Below are 5106 nucleotides of genomic sequence, written 5' to 3'. Positions count from 1 at the left end.
TTCGCCCCACATCGATGACACGGTGACGTTCAACGGTAGACTAACCCCCGAGAAGACTAATTGGATGAAGGTAATTTCATTATAATTTCACCATCAACCACCGGGCGACGCGACGACGGACGACGTATACGCGCTTCACGCCTACCGTTACACACCGGTGGATTGTATTCCCAGGACGAAAATGCGATTCGAGAACATGGGTAGAAAGGGCCACTGTGGAGCGTTTTGCGTAACACTATTTGCGGGTGAATAAAAAATGACACCTAATCCTCGTGGTGGGTGATGTTGCGGTGGGATAATTATGTCCCGCTCATATTGCCTTCACCAAGTATGACGTAATGTGTCCCCAACGCAAATTGAGATTTTGACCGAACGGAGTGGAGCAGTGGTGATATACGAGACCTATACACTGGACCGATGTTAATGACATACATATGACGATGTGACGAAATGCCACTATAGCGCAGGAGAATATTCAAATCAACGTTCTGTAAATCGACAATCGTTTGATGTTTTGCTTCTCCTTTTAGATTTCCGATTGCGGCCTGGTACTGGAGGAACAACCCGGCAAGCTGGCCGAAGCGTTCCGACTTTTCCTCCAGGGAGAAGGCTACGGTAAGTGTTAAATTTTCCGACTCACACACAGAGCAGTACCTAGTGATGTAAGAGTAAGCGCGCATAGTACACACATTCGAACGTATTGATAAAACCTATTGATCCTGTTCCACTCGAGAGCCGTTGGTTATTCCCCATTCGAAAAGCACACCAAGCCTTACACGAACGCTAGAAATGGCTAGAAGTCATATTTGTTGCAAACTCCCCTTACTGTTCCGTGGGTTTTCCATGGAACGCAGCATCCTTAACCAAGCATTCGCTCTACTGCACCCACTGCAGCATCGTCTTGCATAACGTTTTATACCCTGGAACAGAAAGAAGGCAAAATTGAAAATGCTGACGATTGAACGCAGGCACACAAAAGTACACACGACCTATCTGTGCGCGCGCCCATGAACACTCAACACACTATGCTATCGGCTACACTAGAAAGGGCTTTCGGGAGATTAGCGAAGCCGTGGGAGTTTGTAGGGAGCAGACTTTAAACAAGTGGTACACCGTGTGCTGTTTTGGGCCGCTTTGCTCGGGTTCGGTATAGCAGCGCCGGTAGAGTTACTGATCGAAAGCATACAACGCCGCAAACATCACGTTCACATCACTTTACTCAACAATAGTTTTCGCGTTCCACATTTCGCATCGTATCGCTTGAGGGTGTACGCATTAAAATACATACTGTAATCGGAATCGCTATCATACTGCCATACATGTTTTCCCGAGTCAGTAGACGGGCAAAGGACACAACTAGTACTGCATACAGCTCACCATCACATCCATCTCATGGCAGCATCGTCCTGTGAGCGTAAGGAGGTTGTAGCCTTTTACACTTTAATTGGTTTGAATGCATACCCAACCGATGGCAGTCTAGTTGAAATTTGTGTCAAGCTCAACACACGCGATCACGACGCAATCATAACTATCATCTAGGATCAATCATACGCTGAAGGAAACATTGAAACAATGAGCTCAAACCATTAGGCCAAACCAGCATGTATCGAGTTCTCACAATAAATTAAAACATTATCCGATAGCATTGGTTTCATTATAAATTAATATGATCGCTGTATGTGTTCAATATTTGTATTACTCTTCCGTGGACCGTGGTACACGGAATGCGGACAAACGAAGCGCAAATAATAGAGATGCATTAAACGAAGATTTTCGAATTGTAGACGGATAGCAAATAGAGTAGCAACTAAACTAGAGGGAATTGAGCTTTTTTTGCCTAGAAAAATGATAGTATCATTATCCACCGCTAGCAAACGCAGGGCCCTAACGATTGGTTCAATCGGTTTTGATAAAGAGCAAAGGAAAAGAAATTCCCCCTTTTAGCCTATTGATCTTGTTGGTTGGTTTGTTTCTAGTTGCGAAATGTATGCTCAAACAGGTTGCATAAATTAGTTTCTTTTTCGTGAATTCTACTGAAGCGTTGTGATGGAAGCAAGTGAAATTGTAAAGCTGTGTTACTAAAGTACATTATGGATACTGATATAGATGGAACTGGCAATAAAACCAATTAGTAATTGTTTGTTTGAGCTTTGAAAGTAATCAAACCCAAACATTCGCTCAAAGTTGACATAGAATGCTGTTGCCTGTAACTTATTCATTCGGTTTTTGCGTTTTGCGTTTGTGGCGCCGATTCGGGACGAAAGTATTGGTTGCTGTTCTCTCAACGCTGGTGCAGCGCGCGATCCTTGGCTCGTAGCTTAGATTTTCTCACGTTACCTTTTACTAGCGGACCGGAAGGAGTGTGTGTGTCACTGTGTGCTGTTTCCTCATAAATTTATCCGCTGTTCGTTTGTTCAATAGTGGAAGAGATGAAGATCACAACGGAATGAAACGAACACATCGGATTTGTTTGTCGATGAGAATGTCTAATATGATTTCGATACAAATTTCTATCGATGATCGATTATGTTTGTTTTGCGCATAACTAAATACGTTAATTGAAGCTTAGTCGAATGCCGATTGTTTGTTGTACGGATGACCCTTCTCATTGAGATTAAACGAGTTCTGTGTTTAGTTGGAGTAGAGCATTTTAAATTACTAGTAAAGTTCTATAACAAAACTTTTGAAGCCTACGGTAGAAGTGCGCGGCTGTTAACACATTTGTTGTTTACATATATTCTTGTTTATCATTGTCGCACTGTTTCTATAAATTCGTAGTTGAAATTACATAGCTTAACTTTACACTAATATGCACTATAATGTGTGTTAATGTTGTCAAATTAAATCAATTCATAACAATCATCGCGTAATAAATTCGCTATCGCTGAGGTCCATACATGAAGTCAGACTTGTTTTTCGCATCAACATTCTCATTACATCTTCTCACATTTCTCAGTTACTTTTGTTGCTTATTTTTCTCATACACTCACCCCAATTCGTTTATTTTTAGCTGTCGGAGCTTTGCAAAAGATAGGCAAACTGTCTCGCGCGGGCACAGTAGAAAGTTTGTCCCCCTAGAAAGCCGCCGATTCCCGATCCCGTTCTCGGTCTTCCTCAAGAGGGATCTTGCTTGTAGGAGAGTTTACTGCATTTCCTGGCATCCATAATTGCAGGCCTTTCCTGTCACATGTAGGATGCGGTTTCCCGCACTCGCGACATCCTCTAATATTGTATTGCAAAAATCGTATTAACCAACTGCGCTGCAGAGAAGTATTTAACACAAAAAATCTAAACACGTTTTAGATTAATATAAGCGGGTTTCGAGTTGGTTAAATGATTCTGCAATATTTATGCAACACGCATAGATTCATGCTTTACGACCTATTTTTCCAAAATCAATCAAACGAAAAGCCGCGCATCGAACGTCGAGCAGTGAGTGAAACTTGTGGTAACGATACATTTAGGTGTCCACAACAAAGTCTACCTGCACAAAATCGGTCTGCATGAACCAAAGATTGGCTTAATTTTTCCGAAAGTAAGATGATCTTATAAAAATCCCTAAGTTTTTAAAATAATATCGATTTGAATTAAATGAAATGATTGAACGGTTAGTGAAGAACGTTCCCTAGTTCGGACAACTTTTATACGATCAGCGGGGTAGATTGTGGAACTGTATCGATTCTGCTACTGCGGGTGCCATTGTCTGACCGAACAATTAGGATAGCTTAGTTAATGATTTGAAATGCCATTTTCAAAGTGTGGAAATAATTGCGAAACAATTATTATCGAGTTCGGAAAACGAGTTTACACGCACTCACTCACTCGGTTGCAGTGAGAAGCAGTGAAGTAGTACTAGGCTACGCCTCATCACGCTGGTCTTCCACCGAGCAGGTTGTGCCACTGAAATGCACAAAACACAAGCAGGACGGGTATTGCGGGTAAATCAATTTCATTTACACTAAATAAAAAATTCCTGAAGAAAATGTAGCAATTCATAGGCCATTTCATTCGAGTAAAAATAATGTTTTAACACACTACGTAGAAAATCAATGCTATTGCTTATCTTTTTGGTAAATTGCTAGTGCAGGGCAATGCTTCTGCACGTCGAACAAACATCGTTTTTGCTTAATGTAAAAATAACAGCCCGTAGAGTTAGTGAAATTCCACTCCCTGCGTTATCTGAGCAGATCCATAAGTTCGACTGCGAAGCGAGCTAAACCGTTCGTGGAATGTGTATTTTCTTTTCACAGTCTCGAAGAAAATTGCATCCCCCACTAAAGCAAAGGCACCGGCCGGTGTCTAAACTCTGTATCCTGAGCTTTACGCTTTATGAGCCGTCGATCGCTATACTGCGCTTTTCGTCTTTGGTTATTTGCGTTCGAATAATTTCCTTGCTTGTTGCTACGGGGCACCGCGATGCGGTGCGCAACGCTCCGATTTTCTACGTTTATCTTTTATCGAATCATCTACCTTTTTCTTGTATCGAGAATTATTTTATTATGTTATTGTAAGTTTCTTTGCGTGGCCGCCTTCAGTTCGCATGATTTTTAAAACATTGACGGCACCAATGCGCTTTGTGTTTTTCGTAGTTTTATTTTGTATTTTATGTTATGTCAAAAATTGTATATTGTAATTTGATATGGAATAAATTGTTAAACCTGAACTTTCGATCGCTTCTATTTACTCTCTACACATATACTGCTGAAAGAAATAAATCGTTTGCACAATATGCATTCCGCTTTGAAAATGCCATCACTTTCCCCTCGACGCCGGCCAAATCGCGAAAGGAAGCATCCTCCGTGTATACTATATTTACTTCTAGCGAATAGTGCCACGGCTGCTATCGGAATGTTGTAAGAGCATACTTCGTAGCACTTGACGCTTATGGTAGACTTGATCAGTTCACGCTGCTACTAGACGATGAAATTAATGCTCAATTAAATGTTGAAAGTTATATTTTCGGAACCAGTCGCTTGGATGAAGAAGTTGCGCCAATGATTAGGTCATCCTTCCTACGAGCTAGTAGATCTAGGATAGGTTTAAGCATGTTTCACTCTTCGAAGGTTATGTGAGAATATCGAATATAATGCGGGACCGGTACGAACG

The 5106-nt window shown here is 41.4% G+C and overlaps 1 long non-coding RNA gene across 1 annotated transcript; it reads left to right on the top strand.

The window, feature by feature from the left end:
- Nucleotides 1-5: 5 nt before the first annotated feature.
- On the top strand, nucleotides 6-4657 carry LOC128271456 (uncharacterized). The gene is made up of 3 exons (XR_008269222.1): nucleotides 6-70; nucleotides 531-615; nucleotides 3011-4657. It is a non-coding gene; the product is annotated as an uncharacterized LOC128271456 (long non-coding RNA).
- Nucleotides 4658-5106: the final 449 nt, after the last annotated feature.

Source organism: Anopheles cruzii, chromosome 3 (genome assembly GCF_943734635.1).
Source record: "Anopheles cruzii chromosome 3, idAnoCruzAS_RS32_06, whole genome shotgun sequence".
Lineage (NCBI taxonomy): Eukaryota > Metazoa > Arthropoda > Insecta > Diptera > Culicidae > Anopheles > Anopheles cruzii.
Note: the sequence above shows the minus strand (reverse complement) of the source record. Positions and strands in the feature narration are given on the sequence as shown.